At 40.1% G+C, this 17,346-nt stretch overlaps 1 protein-coding gene across 3 annotated transcripts in view; it reads right to left on the bottom strand.

Annotated features, from left to right (window-relative positions):
* Positions 1 to 17,346, bottom strand: part of DYNC2H1 (dynein cytoplasmic 2 heavy chain 1) — a 384,528-nt gene that overhangs the window by 97,667 nt on the left and 269,515 nt on the right. The window lies entirely within an intron of this gene.

The following is a 17,346-nucleotide window of genomic DNA, read 5'->3' as shown; positions in this document are numbered from 1 at the left end:
CCACTTTGTTCTTAATGCCTTTTTAACTGAAATTATCAATATGTTTTCAAATTCAATGAGTATGTACCTAACCAAGAAAAACTTCTTATTTAATTAAATATTCTTGAAAATTGTCTGCTCCTATTTTTATCACTTCAATCTTTACGGGAATTCCCTATTTTTGCTAATTTTCTTCCTTAACATTGACTAGAGATTATTTTATTCTGCTACTATGACTTTCATTTAAACCCTTCTCTAGTCTTCTAACACCAACACCCTTAAAAGATGCTTTGGAATGTCTAGTTAATTTTATTAAAAAAAGAAAAGATTCTTGTTTAACTCAGCCAAACTGATTTTTTCCCCGACTACAGTAAAGGCTGTTTTATCTGGCATGTTGGGGGAATGTGCAGAAAGAATAGCAAATATGGCAGGCGACCATATGGCAGGCGACTTAGAAATCTTTGGTGAGCTTAAACACAAAAAGGAAGCTGACAAGAAGTGGAAACTTAGAGAGATGACAAGGGAGGAGTATAAAAATATTGCTCGAGCATGCAGGGGTGTAATGCGGAAGGCCAAAGCACAACTGGAGTTGCAGCTAGCAAGGGATGTGAAGGGTAACAAGAAGGGTTTCTACAGATATGTTAGTAACAAGAAGGTGGTCAGGGAAAGTGTGGGACTCTTACTGAACGTGGGAGGCATCCTAGTGACAGATGATGTGGAAAAAGCTGAAGTACTCAATACTTTTTTTGCCTTGGTCTTCACAGACAAAGTCAGCTCCCAGCCTGCTGCACTGGGCAGCACAGTATGGGGAGGAGGTGAGCAGACCAGTGGTGAAAGAACAGGTTAAGGACTATTTAGAAAAGCTGGACATGCACAAGTCCATGGCCCAGATCTAATGCATCCGGGGGTGCTGAGGGAGTTTGGCTGATATGATTGCAGAGCCATTGGCCATTATCTCTGAAAACTCGTGGCAATCAGGAGAGGTCCCAGATGATTGGAAAAAGGCAAATATAGTGCCCATCTGTAAAAGGGGGAGGAACTACAGACCGGTCAGCCTCACCTCAGTCCCCAGAAAAATCATGAAGCAGGTCCTCAAGGAATCCATTTTGAAGCACTTGGAGGAGAGGAAGGTGATCAGGAACAGTCAATATGGATTCACCAAGGGCAAGTCATGCCTGACTATGATGAGTCAAGTGGCTCTGTGGATATGGGGAAAGCGGTGGACGTGATATATCTTGACCTTAGCAAAGCTTTTGATACAATCTCCCACAGTATGCTTGCCAGCAAGTTAAAAAAGTATGGATTGGATGAATGGACTATACGGTAGATAGAAATCTGGCTAGATCGTCGGGCTCAACGGGTAGTGATCAACAGCTCTATGTCTAGTTGGCAGCCGGTATCAAGCAGAGTGCCCCAGAGGTCAGTCCTGGGGCTGGTTTTGTTCAACATCTTCATTAATTATCTGAATGATGGGATGGATTGCACTCTCAGCAAGTTCGTGGATGACACTAAGCTGGGGGGAGAGGTAGATACATTGGATGTTAGGGGTAGGGTCCAGACAAATTGAAAGCCGTTCATTGATTGCCCTGGCTTCTGTAGAATCTAAGACCACTTCTATAAACGCTATTCTCTGAACAGGTGAGAGGATAGACTTTCCCTCACTGATTAGCAATCCCAATGAGCTGAAAGTGGACTGGATCTTAGCCACACTGGACATAACCTGGCTCTTGGATTGGAGTCTCACCAACTGGTGATCCAGGTACAGAAACACTTGAACTTCTGATTTCCTCAGGAACACAGCCACCACTGCCATGCATTTTGTAAAAACACATGGGGCCACAGAAAGGCCAAATGGCAGGATGGCAAACTGATGGTGAGATTGGTTGACCATAAATCCAAGGAATCTCCTGTGTCTTTTAGGTATTGCCACATGGAAGTATGGGTCCTTCAAGTCAAGGGCAGCATACCCATCAATAGGATCCAGGGAAGGGATTATGGAAGCCAGAGTGACCATGCAAAACTTTATTTTCTTTATGCATTTGTTCAGCCCTCACAGGTCTAGTATGAATCTGATACCTCCCCTTTTGCTTTTGGAATTCCATCATGAATAAAACCTGTTTCCCCTGTGTAAAGGAGAAACTTCCTCTATGGCTCCCAACAGGCGGAGAGATTGTACCTCCCAAAGGAGAATTTCCTCATGAGTGGTCCCTGAGAATGGATGTGGAAAGGAGATGTGGAAGGGTTAGAAATTAAAAAAAATAAACTAACAGATACAAACTTTAAAACTCTAGAATATAAAATCTATTTACATATATCTTAATATATTTTCACAGATAAGGAAGAAAGCAGAACACTGGAGGTTCTGACCCTGACCATACAATGGTGAGAAGGAGCTGGATAGGTGGTCAGTCTGCCTTTCCCGTTATCTCCTTATTGGGAGGCACAGAATGAGGTAGGGCTCATATGCAGACTTACGGACGCCACTTTTAAAATTCTTGGCTCCAGCTGCATGGAGCCCATACATAACCACGGTGGAATACACACAGGGACCAGCACTCAAAGAAGAAAGTCAATTGCAGATAAAGAAAGCCAGCACCATCCATGGCCTGATATACCTGAGACATGAATAAATAACACTGCCAGTCTTGTACTAGCATACCTCACCCACTGGGACACATGGTATAGCAAAACCCTGTCAAGGTCTACGTCAAAGCCTACCCCCTAAAACACACCGCTTGGATGTGTACAAGTAGTGTACAAGATACAGGACAAGTCCAATGTGGTCCACCCTTTTATATTACTGATTGACATCTCCACTTGTTTCATATTTGAGTTAACAAAGCTTCTATCAAGCCTGATACTGGAGTGTCCAAAACCTGTTAGACTCACCTAAATAACACCTTAAAAAAAAAGCCTGAAGTCTCACATCCACTATGAGTAAGCCTCTTATCCATTTCAACACAAAGGAAAAGAAAAGATTCAATACATAATGAATCATACTCAATAATAATCAACTCACCTCTCAATCTTTTTCCTGATAAAGACCTCAATCTGTGTAGTTTAAGACCATCAGTATAAGGCATTTTTTCCATATCTCAAATTATTTTTGTGGCTCTTTTCTGCACCCTCTCCAATTTTTTCATCATCCTTTTTAAAATGTGGACAACACAACTGGTTGGAGTATTCTGTTCACCAATGCCACAAACAGAGGTAAAAATCACCTCCCTACTCCTTTTCACTACTCCCCTGTTTATACGTCCAAGGATAATATTAAGATAATATTTTCAAATGTACTAAGCATACACCATCTCCTTGAAGCAAATACAACCTTATTTTTATGAAAAGATGGAACAGTAATCAGGATATTATGGTTTTTCCTTAGTCTTTTGAGAAGTGCTGTGGGACCTTTCATGTTTACCTGGACAATCACCAAAGATGGCCTTAACAGTCCCCCTATTATTTCATCTGAAATATAGCTTCTCTTACAGTAAATAACATTTTATATTGTATGATACTGTCAGCAGTGACTGTGAATCAATGTCCTAGTGCAGAATTTGAACACAGGAACTTTTGCATACAGGCATATCATAACTGTCATGATCATAATGGTCCCTTCTGGGCTTAAAATCCATTAACCAAATATTATAGGCAGGGATGGTTACCACCACCTCGTAAGGTTCGCCATCACTTCCCATTATAAGACCCCATTTTTAGTTGCCTAGTGATATTTTCAAAATCACCTAGGAGCCTAACTCATATAGGTATTAGAGGACTAGGCTTTCTTGAAAAATCACACACTAAATACTTTTAAAAATCTGGCTCTAGGGCTGGCACTGTCAGGAGTAAGTTAGCTTGCTTACCCGCTAGTTTAACCCCCGGACAGTCTAACAAGCACAGCTGGGCTCCAGCTGAGCCACCTGACAGGCCAAACCACCTGATCAGCTCTTAAGATCAGTAGCAGCTGAGGGTACTGGCTACTCAAAATATTCACCTTTCGCTGAATTAGCTTCTTCTCCTGTCTTGTTCCACTTCTGATCCTGCCTTGCCTCACCTCAGGTAGCCTGACTCTGATCTTCCACTCTGATTCCTGACCTTGGCTCCAACCCTTCACTCTGGTATCTGGCCTCTGACTTCGGCTCTGACCCTCGGCTCCGATTCTTGACTTCAGTTCTGATCCTTGGTTCTGATATTTGGCCTCTAACTCTGGTTTAGACCTTTGGTCCCAATTCCTGACTTCTGACTCCACTGTGACCCTTGCTCCTATTCCTGGCTACCAATGCTGGTTCTAGCCATTACACCTGCCTCCTGCTCTAATCACTAGGCACAACCCCCCTTGTCCCTGTTCCCGACACACTAAACATGGATAAAACAATGCAGAATGCTGCTCATTAACTAAGCAATGTCCACCCTGTGCACTGAGTGAGAAAGGGGTCCTGTGGAAAAAATAGTATATGATCATGTAATTAAAGACCATATCACAATACATATGCTCAAGGGGGACAAATTAAGGTTGCATAAGCAATGCTAATTCTGGCATCTCCTAACTTCTGAGTGTTTGACTTTGCAATCTTGATAATATTCTTTTAACATAGTTTTTTTTAATATTATATGCTATAGTAATACAGTCCAAATATATATGCAGTATGTAAATTACTACTCTTCAGTATAAAAAAGATCTACCATGAATAAAAGCAAGAGAAGGAAAGAAAACAAGGTAATCCAAATATAAAAACTGCCAACAATAATAATAATAATCTGTTTTTAGCATGGTGAAAGAATAATACAGAACCATGAGAATTTTCAAATAATCAACCTGATTTATATATGGAAAACTAGGCAAAGCAGCATTTATATTAAAAATCAAAAGAGAAATTTATTCATGAATAGCTCATCTAATATATATGGAAAATACCGAGAACTTGCTATGTGATTGAAGTTTTCCATTCTCAGTGAAAACATCTCATATCATATGTACCATCTTGTTCTTGACTTTAGGAAAAGTGAAATGTACACATTAACATAATTAGTAAAGGTATAGTGATCACCTGAAGAAAGTCAATATTTACCTATCCACAATTATAAAAATTTAACAGTATCTGAGATTCTAACATTATTGCATATTCTAATTATTAGAGCACATTCTAGCTTAATATTGACTACTGCATTACATTAAAAGAAAATAAATTCTGGGGAATTAAGAAATATAACAGACATGATGTGATGGGACAAAGTATTAAATCTGTAAGGGGAGGAGGCTTGACCTTTGAAAAGATGTAATTTTTCCTTTGAAAAAGAAAAACACAAAGGATTGTAAATAGTCTAATGTGGCTTCACATAGAACTCCTCACATACTTTTGGATTTGAAAATGGAAAAGTGGGATGGAAATAAAGAATAGTCAGGGCTAGATCATTCCTTCCCATGGAAAACCCATAGACAAGGAGTGCTGGGGATGGGAAAGCTCCAAAGTTTGCCCCTCCCTCTACTCACCCACACAACAAACAGGAGGATCTGCCCTCAAGAACTTCCAGTTACAGCAGAAAATACTATTTCTCAAATACATATGTGATCATGTGTTACAGGTTGGGTTAAACCTTCTAATGATCCGGGAGTAACCACTGCCTTATATTCAGGATAAATGTAAAGAAGCCATTGTAAAGAATTCGCTGAAACAATAGCAGTGGCAACCGAAACACTGACACATGAAAAAGCTTGATTAGAAGTTGAACTAAGTTGCCCAAGGGGTTTCAAATGCCAGAGCTAAGGTTTGGATTGGTGGAACTGTTTTTGTCTGTATGTCAGTGAGAGAGAGAGAGAGAGAAAGGAGGAGGAGAAGAAAGGGAAAGACACACAAGAGACAGAGTCAGAAGGAGCAGAAAATGAGACAGCCTGAACAAGCAGCTGGTACCACAACCCCGAGAAAAGCCTGGAGAGCGAACCTGTGGGGGTTATAGGGTGACAGAGGTCTGGTGCCGTGACCAAGAACACTGTCTCCTGTTTGGTTCCTCTTGTGTTCAGAGAAAACAGAACTTTGTATATTCTTCATAAATAAACAAGGCTGCATCAAAAGTACCAGACTCTTTCACCAATTTCTCCTCCAAACTGAACAACCTATAAGACCCGGAATTTTTGGCTAGCCATTTGGGTCCAAAGGAGCAACACATGTAATAGGACTATATTGTAATTCAAAAGAAAAGAGGTGCAGAGCTAATGTTGCAGACACATTACCTGAATTTTGTGCACTTAATGAAGCAACCGTAACATTCTTTTAAGACATTTTTATATGAAATAGGTGTGCTTATTTTTCCAATTACAGAAAAGCAAGAAAATATATAATATTATTGGTCATTTTTTGTAATGAGTCACAGAAAAAAATGAGCATAAAAACTTGCAGTTAGGAAATTAAAAGTTTGTAAGAACATAAGAAAATATATATAGTCTAGTAAATTATTTTTCCCAAAGAACTGTTATGTAATATCAACAAAAAGAATAATGTCCCCTATAGCTAGTTATGCTGAATAAAGCAATATACTCATCTTGATGTATAGGGAATGCAATTGGATTGGCAGCCATTTCTGGGGTTAGGTTGATGTCATAGCCACTTTAAGGCAGGTTCAAAAACAAGGTAGGAAGAGAAAATTAGATGTTTCTAGATTCAGTTTTGGGAAAGCAGCACAGTCCTAAACTACAGGTTTCAAATCAAATAAAGCCATTGCAGGGCAGTTTTCTTCAGACCTACGAAAGCCTGTCTCTCTCATCAACAGAAGTTGGTCCACTGAAAGATATTGTCCTCATCCACCTTCTCTCTCTAGTATCCTGGGATCAACACAGCTTCAACAACACTGCATACAGACTATGACATTACCATCTACCAAAGTAAAATGCTAAAATTATGTTTCATTAGAGCTTATAGAGGACAATTTTCTCAAAACCCCTCAGCAAACTTTTTCAAAACTAGGAGAGAGAGAATAGGGATTTTTATTCTGCTCTACAAAAATTAATAACCTTTTAAAATCTGTAAATCTACAGAAACATATACAGGCAGGTACTCTACTGCCATCTAACAGATTTAATGCAGAAATATATATCTGTAGCACAGGAAAGCTCTTTCTACAGGTTTAGTACATCAAAATGAAACTATAAATCTCTTTACCATGTTGTTTTGACACAATTTTACAGCTCTAACTAAAATATGACAGTCTCACAGTGGTCTCATTTACTATTTCTATAACTAAAATTATAGTATATATCACTTAGTAAGTGCCTCCCTAATCCATGCATGGAGAAAGGAGGTGGGGAGGAAGAGTCCTTTCAGCCACAAATTTCTTCTGTGGGGAAAAGGGCGTGATCCTCCCACACTACAGTGTTCATCCACTTCCCCTTGACCTCAGAGAGGACTCTTTAAGGGTCTTGGGATCTGCACAGGTGGAAAGAATGAAGAACAGATGGGTCTAGAGTGCCACACATTATCTCTGCACTGGCCTCATTGGGATTCCAGCTGCATTCTCTTTCCAAGGATGACATCTGTATTACGGATCCTCCATTATAGAGATCATCAGGACAGCTGTTGGCTGGAGAAGCACTAACAGCACAGTTCTGATGAATACACCCTACCAGGGAGTAGGGTTAGCATGAGGTCCCAGCACTATCCAAAGGCGTGGATAACCATGCCCAACTGTGAATCCTGGGGAATTCAAGAGGTTTTGGGGGATAAACTGCAGCCTTTTCTGGGAGGAGGACTAATTCACTACCCTCAGGTGAACAGCATCATTCTAATGAAAATTAAAAAGGATACTTGAAGTGCTGCTTGGTGATAGTTCAGCCACAAAACAGACTGAATTCTCCAGGACTACTGTGGTATGGTAAATTTCTTTTATGTTGTACTCGTGGAGTATGTAAACTAGGTATGGAATACTTTCTGCATTTTTAGGATGCTAGCTCGGCAGAAATGTTCAGGTTGCTCATTAACTGATTAATGGTACCCACAGCTGGATATTTCACAACCCATCTAGCTCTATTAAAGCCTATTAATCGTATGTACGTGATGGCAAATTTATTAAATAAATGTCATCAGTGAATATTCTTTCTAATAAAAGATTTTGTACAATTTACATAAGGGTAACAAGCCGGCTAAATTCCTCTTAAAGGAATAGTGCATTTCTTAGTTCTAATACTGTCAATAGTGTTATCAATATTTACTTAATAAGATATAGGAATGTTTTAAAATTGTGCACTTTAAAAAATACCTGTTACTGTTTTAGTGTCTTCATAATTGTGAAGAACACTGTCTTTCAGTAAATGCTTCCATTTTTTTGCTATAGTAATTCTAATCAGGAAGTGCTCAACTCCAACACTGGACTGATCCTATAAACACTGGACTGATCCTATAAACACTCCAACACTGATCCTATAAACTCTTAATACCAGATGCAGACCTTATTCCCCTGAGTAGTCCCATCATTGGGATGCAATGTTGGAACTACTCACAGGCATACACCCTACCAGGGAGTAGGGTTAGCACGAGGTCCCAGCACTGATGAGGAGGCCAAAGGCGTGGATAACCCTGGCCAACTGTGAATCCTGGGGAATTCAAGAGGTTTTGGGGGATAAACTGCAGCCTTTTCTGGGAGGAGGGCTAATTCACTACCCTGAGGTGAGTGTTTTAATGAGTGTTTGTTGGATTGGACCCATAATTTTGAAAAAGGAAACTCTAGTCTTCAGAAGAATGAATGAGAGGCTATAGACTTATTATTTATATTACAATAACACTGAGAGAAGCCCAAAAAATAGGGTCCCACAAAGTTTAGCAGTACACAAACACATAGTGAGAGGCAGCTCCTGAACCAAAGAGTTTCAGTTTATTCATAGATATTTAGGTCAGAAGGGACCATTATGATCATCTAGTCTGACCTCCTGCACAACGCAGGCCACAGAATTTCACCCACCACTCCCACAAAAAAACCTCACACCTATATCTGTGCTATTGAAGTCCTCAAATTGTAGTTTAAAGACCTCAAGGAGCAGAGAATCCTCCAGCAAGTGATCCGTGCCCCATGCTACAGAGGAAGGCGAAAAACCTCCAGGGCCTTCCAATCTGCCCTGGAGGAAAATTCCTTCCCGACCCCAAATATGGCGATCAGCTAAACCCTGAGCATATGGGCAAGATTCATCAGCCAGATACTACAGAAAATTCTTTCCCGGGTAACTTGGATCTTACCCCATCTAAAACCCATCACAGGCCATTGGGCCTATTTACCATGAATATTTAATTACCAAAGCCATGTTATCCCATCATACCATCTCCTCCATAAACTTATCGAGTTTAATCTTAAAGCAAGATAGATCTTTTGCCCCCACTACTTCCCTCGGAAGGCTATTCCAAAACTTCACTCCTCTGATGGTTAGAAACCTTCGTCTAATTTCTAATCTAAATTTCCTAGTGGCCAGTTTATATCCATTTGTTCTTGTGTCCACATTGGTACTGAGTTTAAATAATTCCTCTCCCTCTCTGGTATTTATCCCTCTGATATATTTATAGAGAGCAATCATATCTCCCCTCAACCTTCTTTTAGTTAGGCTAAACAAGCCAAGCTCCCTGAGTCTCCTTTCATAAGACAAGTTTTCCATTCCTCGGATCATCCTAGTAGCCCTTCTCTGTACCTGTTCCAGTTTGAATTCATCCTTCTTAAACATGGGAGACCAGAACTGCACACAGTACTCCAGGTGAGGTCTCACCAGTGCCTTATATAACGGTACTAAGACCTCCTTATCCCTACTGGAAATACCTCTCCTGATGCATCCCAAGACGACATTAGCTTTTTTCACAGCCATATCACACTGGCAGCTCATAGTCATCCTATGATCAACCAATACTCCAAGGTCCTTTTCCTCCTCCGTTACTTCTAGTTGATGCGTCCCTAGCTTATAACTAAAATTCTTGTTATTAATCCCTAAATGCATGACCTTACACTTCTCACTATTAAATTTCATCCTATTCCTATTACTCCAGTTTACAAGGTCATCCAGATCCTCCTGTAGGGTATCCCTATCCTTCTCTAGATTAGCAATACCTCCCAGCTTTGTATCATCTGCAAACTTTATTAGCACACTCCCACTTTTTGTGCCCAGGTCAGTAATAAAAAGATTAAATAAGATTGGTCCCAAAACCGATCCCTGAGGAACTCCACTGGTAACCTCCCTCCAACTTGACAGTTCACCTTTCAGTAGGACCCGTTGTAGTCTCCCCTTTAACCAATTCCCTATCCACCTTTCAATTTTCCTATTGATGCCCATCTTATCCAATTTAACTAATAATTCCCCATGTGGCACCGTATCAAACGCCTTACTAAAATCTAAGTAAATTAGATCCACTGCGTTTCCTTTATCTAAAAAATCTGTTTCTTTCTCAAAGAAGGAGATCAGGTTGGTTTGGCACGATCTACCTTTTGTAAAACCATGTTGTATTTTGTCCCATTTACCATTGACTTCAATGTCCTTAACTACCTTCTCCTTCAAAATTTTTTCCAAGACCTTGCATACTACAGATGTCAAACTAACAGGCCTATAATTACTTGGATCACTTTTTTTCCCTTTCTTAAAAATAGGAACTATGTTAGCAATTCTCCAATCATACGGTACAACCCCTGAGTTTACAGATTCATTAAAAATTCTTGCTAATGGGCTTGCAATTTCTTGTGCCAATTCCTTTAATATTCTTGGATGAAGATTATCTGGGCCCCCCGATTTAGTCCCATTAAGCTGTTTGAGTTTCGCTTCTACCTCAGATATGGTGATGTCTACCTCCATATCCTCATTCCCATTAATCATGCTACCATTATCCCTAAGATCCTCTTTAGTCTTATTAAAGACTGAGGCAAAGTATTTGTTTAGATATTGGGCCATGCCTAGATTATCCTTGACCTCCACTCCATCCTCAGTTTTTAGCGGTCCCACTTCCTCTTTCTTTGTTTTCTTCCTATTTATATGACTATAGAACCTTTTACTATTGGTTTTAATTCCCTTTGCAAGGTCCAACTCTACTTGACTTTTAGCCTGTCTCACTTTATCCCTACATATTCTGACCTCAATAAGGTAGCTTGCCTTACTGATCCCTCCCTTCTTCCACTCCCTATATGCTTTCTGCTTTTTCTTAATTACCTCTCTAAGATGCTTGCTCATCCAGCTTGGTCTACAACTCCTGCCTATGAATTTTTTCCCCTTTCTTGGGATGCAGGCTTCCGATAGCTTGTTTAAATAGACAAGACAGACAAAGAATGGGAAGGAAAACAAAAGACACAGAGATGAGTGTGACTTGTGGAAAGTCATACAGCAAGTCAGTGACAGAGGTGGAAACAGAACTCCAGGTTAAAATTTTGCTTACTGAAGTCAGTGGCAATACTCCCATTGACTTGAATGGGCCAAGATTTCACCCCAGGTTTCCTGATACTCCTTTCAGTGCCCTGGAGCACTAGACCACTCTGTCTTACACCGTTGCTTTAAGATATCCAGTATTCACTTGACTAAAACAATTATTTACTATATAAATAGTATTCATAATAAAGCAGTAGTAAGTTTACCAAACAATACATGCTAATAAATAACTAGTTAAAATTACTGTAAAAATCTCCAGCCTATCTTATGATTTAAAATGCATGGATACAAATGCTAAGTACTGTACCACTTTCTGACAGGCTTCCTATCTGTTAAGTAATTTTAACTTTGATCTCTACTTAGTAGCTGTATTAAAGATCTATCCTTTTTGACACCTAAAGTGATTATATATGTTATAAAATAAATTGCAGTTTTCCTTTAAGCAAGAACATCTATAAAAAGAATGTATCTAATATACAGCTCTTTGTAGTTGTAAGGTTTGCATTATGTGTAAAATTAAGCAGCATATTCTTGACTGATTTTGTGCACCCAGCTCCCATTGTCAAATTCTTTTTCATTTATCATTATTTACTTAAGTCACCTTGCTGTAATATATGAATGCTATCTGTGTCAATATCAAGTTGATGTTAGCAAAGGCAACAATACAAATTTCCAAACTGTTCAGATGCCATTCATGGCATAAAGACACAAAATACAGACATAGGATAAGGACACAGATTACTTCTACTTGCTTTTAAATACTCTTTCTAAAAATATGCATTCTAGTCTTGCACATGTCCAAATTGTAATTTGTGGTGATGATTTGCAAGATAAGATTTTTACTACGTATCAGAAGTAAAATGCACACACTATCACTCTATACTATGTAAAGCAGGGGTTCTCGAACTAGGGGTCGTGACCCCTCAGTGGGTCACGAAGTTATTACATGGGGGGGTCGCAAGCTGTCAGCCTCCATCCGCAAAACCCCGCTTCGCCTCCAGCATTTATAATAGTGCTAAATTTATAAAAAAAAATGTTTTTACTTTATAAGGGGGGTCGAACTCAGAGGCTTGCTGTGTGAAAGCGGTCATCAATACAAAAGTTTGAGATCCGCTGATGTAAAGGAACCACATCCACATATTTTTCAAGGGAATTAAATCTTTAAAGCTTGAATGGAAATCACATGAGACCTGTTAGGTTATGCAATATTAACTTAATCAAATTAAGAGTGAACCTCTCCATCACTGAAGCACATTCTCGTATTGCCATTTGTCAAGGTGTCTTCAAATTTCAAAACTACGTGCTACTTATTTGTGTGTGAAAAGGCCATATACCTCACTATATTAGTAATACAGTTAAGTAACTGAGGGCAAAATTCACCACTGGTGTACATGGGAGCATCTCCACTGATTTACATAATATGGTGATGGGCACTCTCAGAATATTTTCTATCCAGGATTCAAAATCCTTTGATTACACACAGCGTGCTGGGGTTTGCTGGGTGCCTTTTCCTCTCACTTCCTCATATACTGTATTCAGCTCAAGGTTTGGGGGAGGGAAGAAGTAAAAATGTTTCCACTTTTAAGTGTAACAATCATTTTCACAGTATGCTGAAGAGGCAAATTGCCCATGACGAGTGCCTGGTGTATTGGAGACACTGCATGGGGGGATAGAGAGAGGCAGCAATCAGCCACTAGCATTCTGATTTTGGGTCATGTCCATGGATTGAGAAACAATGAAATCAGACAGAAGCACCTGCTTACACCATCAATGAATTCTAATAATTCAAGTCTCTGAGAGCAACACGGGAACAGTTGGGAGAAGTAGACACAGCAGCAGGAGCCTGGAGAACCTCAGTGAGAACACTCCACCCCTCTCAGGTTCTAGCAGGGTTTGGGGAACCCCTCCTCCCCATCCTGGGGACTCAGCAGCCCTCCCCTATTGCTGGGGAAATCAGAACAGGGCCACCTAGTAGTAAAACCTACCCTGGGAGCAGAAGAAATAATCCCAGTAACCGCATGTATAGTGAAGCCCCTTCATACCTCCCAGGCACCAGTGGTGTCTGAAGATTGATTTTAAAAATGTCACTCTGGTTATTTGCTCTGAGATCATCCCTGCCCTTTCCCTGAACCACTGTTGCCACATTCGCTCTCCCTAAGTTCCAGGATTGTCTGCACCTTTCTGTCTTCCATCTATTTCCCTTCTCTGCCCTCCTATTCAACATCCCTTCCCCCTTCTTCTCACTCCTTTGCCCATTTTTGTTTTTACATTTTATCTGTGATTCTCCATCTGTTGCCTCTCCCATCATAACACAGTTGAAAAAAGAAAATAAGCTAACAAGACATTTTCTCATCATTACCCTGATCACTTTGCTTATTCACAGCATCTCTTTCCTATAAGATTTTTCTGGAATTTTGAGACTTTTAGATAAGATCTTCAGGATAGGGGCCATGGGTGGGATTCACAAGGGGGACTTAGTCTGAGCATTACAACACCTAGCTTTTATGTGCCCTGCTCCCAATTGGAATTCACAACCCCTAGTTAGGCACCCAGACACCTTACACAATACATGGGGAGAATTAGGGGCCTAAGAATGGGATTCCCAAAAGCCAGCCCACTGAGCAGGAAGTAATCTAAACTAGCCAGCAGGAAATGCCAATGAGAGGAGTGTGACCTAAGCTCCACCCCTCAAAGGAGTTAGGCACCTAACTCCAAGCCACGGATGTGAACCCAGGTCTCCACAAGAGTGCCCCAACCACTTGGCTATGGAGTGGTCTGGGGTGGGTCTCAATATCTTCTGCTGAAGCTGTTCCACTTTGTATAGTTAAATAGTCATTGGAGCAGGGACTTCAACTAGGGTCTCCTATATCTCCGGTGAGTGTCCATGGGGTTATAAAGTCATTTTCTCTCTGTCCCAATGACTATTTAAGTATTTTAGACAAAGTGGAACAGCTTCAGCAGGAGAGATAGGGAGGGAGGGGGAGAGAAAGAGAGAGACACCTCCACCCCCACAATACCCCACAGCCATGCTGTAGGGCAGTATCTGAGCACGTGTGCCAGATCATGCCCCATTGGTGAGATGGCAGGGGAATGTCTACTTTGTGAATACTGCTGGAGCTTAGGCATGAGGTAGGTGCTGAGCTGCTTGGCAGTGTCAGCACTGAGGCAGCTGTGTGCATACCCAGCAGCAGAAATGTAGGTGCCATAAAGATTTTATCAGTGGAAACACAGATGCCTTGGGTGTTTAGCTACCAACAGGATTAGACTGTAGTTGAATAGGCGTTTTAAAGATCTAAATTTTAGACTCAGGTGCCTAAAGTACGCTAAGTGACTAAATCTCACTTGTGAATCCCATTCCATATCTTTATTGCATATTTGAACATTAGTCAGCACAGTGCCAACCCAGTCTTAATTGGGGCTTCTGAGTAAGACAGTAATTCTACTACAATCATTGTCTTTCCATGTGTTTGTACATCATCCAGCACAACAGAGATCATCCTCCTGACTAGGTCCTTTGAGCACTCCAACAGTATGGGAAACACTAACTTGCTCTGTGGAACAATTCCTACTAAGCTCACTACTCTGTGCAGAGGATGGAGAGTACGACATATGCAACCACTGCCTTCCCTCTGTGGTGGTAAATGGGGATTGGGCAAAGACAAAATGTCAGAGAAATAATCTGTCTGGTATAGGGCTGGCATAGATTATGGTTCCCCCACAACCACAGGAGAATCTTGGAAGAAACTGTGAATGAGTTAAAGTCCATTTACTCTGGGGTAAATAGACACTGTTCCTTATACGGGGGAAGACAAATGTTCAGTATTGCTGTATATCAAAATAATCAAGACTTGTTTTTAAGCTATATTTTAACTGAAGTATACAACTAACAGTTAAATACAATAAACCATCTCTCTGTCTTTATATTGCCTACAAGAGACCGTTATTAATTACACAGCAAAACACACAATTTAGTTAATATACTTCAGCCTTATTAATTGTCCAGATCAGAGAACAATAAATGGAGCAAGTAATAACACCTACTAAAGAGACAGGAAGGGAATATTTTCTTAATTATTATTGTAAATAGTCTTTGCCATTGGAGAACGAGGACTTAAGCTTTAGTAAATTAAAATGCTTTACAGCTTTTTGCAAAATGAACAGAATTTAGCTGTTTATCATCAGTGTACTGGAGATATTAATTCAGAGAAATGTAAGTTATATATGTGGGCAACCTAATTACATATTTTTATATTTTAAATAGAGAGCAAAATTCTTGGTATTAAAATAGGGACAAGTACAAAATGAAGGCTGATCGTAATCAGAGCATCCACTTTTTCAATGCTGTAAAATTTTATAAAGTGTGAAAACCAAATACAGAACTAGTTCAAAGTAGAATAGTGGTATAAGATTTTATAGTATTCCTATGGCAAATAACAGAAAATAGAAGCCTAAGATGATACAGCATTGTGTGCACTAGAATGTAATAAGCTGATAAGTGTCACTATCTACCCCCTATTGAGTTGTTAGCATTATGACAGCCCATTACAAAATCCACATTTTGCTTTGTCAGCTTTTATAAGCCTCTTCAAAATGTACAATACCATGTACATGATTTTGGAACTCTTTGAAGGTACGTGGGCTATAATCACCACTAATAGTCTCATGCTGATAAAAGACAAACAAGGCAGGGTACTGTATAGAAAGTGAATGAGGAACAAATCTGAGGATATTTTGATGACATTTCCTGACAGGGATGTGCAGGCAGGAATCAGTAAGAAATAAATTCCTGGTGAAAATATGGCTGGCTTCAAGCATAAGGTCTCTTTCTGGAATCTTGGCTTCTTGATTCTACTATTTAGATTATTCATGTAGAGGGCAGCTCTGACTCCTATGGCTCTATTTTTTATAATAAAAAATATGTAGTAAAGCACTGAGATCTCTTCGGAAGATCTAGAATTCCCTCCCTAGAATATCTTTCTTTATTTTGGCTACAAAAAGGACTAGTGGAGCTATGAGGTTCCTGAATCTGATTAAATTACAGGTTGTAACAAAGCGGCCTTTGGCAGGACACTACTGAAAGTATCAATTCAGGATAAATTGCTCAGAGAAGGGCAGTCACAGCCCAAGGCTGGGGGTCCTTTGCACACCAAACCAGCCAAACAGAGAGGACTTCGGTTTTTCCCCACTGGCTAACCAGAAGTCACACACGCAATTCCCTTAGACACTCCAGCTTCCCAGTATCACCACCAGCACCACTCCTTATGGGGATGAATGGTTATGAAAACCAATACCACACTAAAAGAAAAAAGGTTCTCCCAATCCCAAAGGACCATGCCCCAGACCCAGGTCAATATATAAGTCAGATTTAACCCACAAATCATGCTGTTGCCAATGCTTTAGAATCTAAAATCTAAAGGTTTATTCATAAAAAGAAAGAAATATAGATGAGAGCTAGAATTGGTTAAATGGAATCAATTACATACAGCAATGGCAAAGTTCTTGGTTCAGGTTTGTAGCGGTGATGGAATAAACTGCAGTTTCAAATCAAGTCTCTGGAGTACATCCAAAGCTTGGATGGGTCATTCAGTCCTTTGTTTAGAGCTTCAGTTTGTAGCAAAGTTCCTCCAGAGGTAAGAAGCAGGACTGAAGACAAAATGGAGATGATGCACTGCCTTTTATAATCCTTTTGCCATGTGGCTTGTGCTTCCTTTGTTCCAAATAACAAGCTACTCAGCGCATGGCATGGAAAAGCCTTAGAGTTCTGTCCAGAGGCATGTCCCTGTATGCCTTGCTGAGTCACAAGGTGTATTTGCCTTTTCTTAATGGATCAGTTGTATAGCTGATGGTCCTTAATGGGCCATCAAGCAGGCTAGGCAGTGCTCATGCCAGATTGTCTGGGGTGTCACTCAGAAGCATAGCACAAGTTTGAAATACAGACAGTATAGAGCAAATACTTATAACTTTAAATACAAAAATGATACATGCATTCAGAGAGCATA

This window comes from Chelonia mydas, chromosome 1 (genome assembly GCF_015237465.2).
Source record: "Chelonia mydas isolate rCheMyd1 chromosome 1, rCheMyd1.pri.v2, whole genome shotgun sequence".
Lineage (NCBI taxonomy): Eukaryota > Metazoa > Chordata > Testudines > Cheloniidae > Chelonia > Chelonia mydas.
Note: the sequence above shows the minus strand (reverse complement) of the source record. Positions and strands in the feature narration are given on the sequence as shown.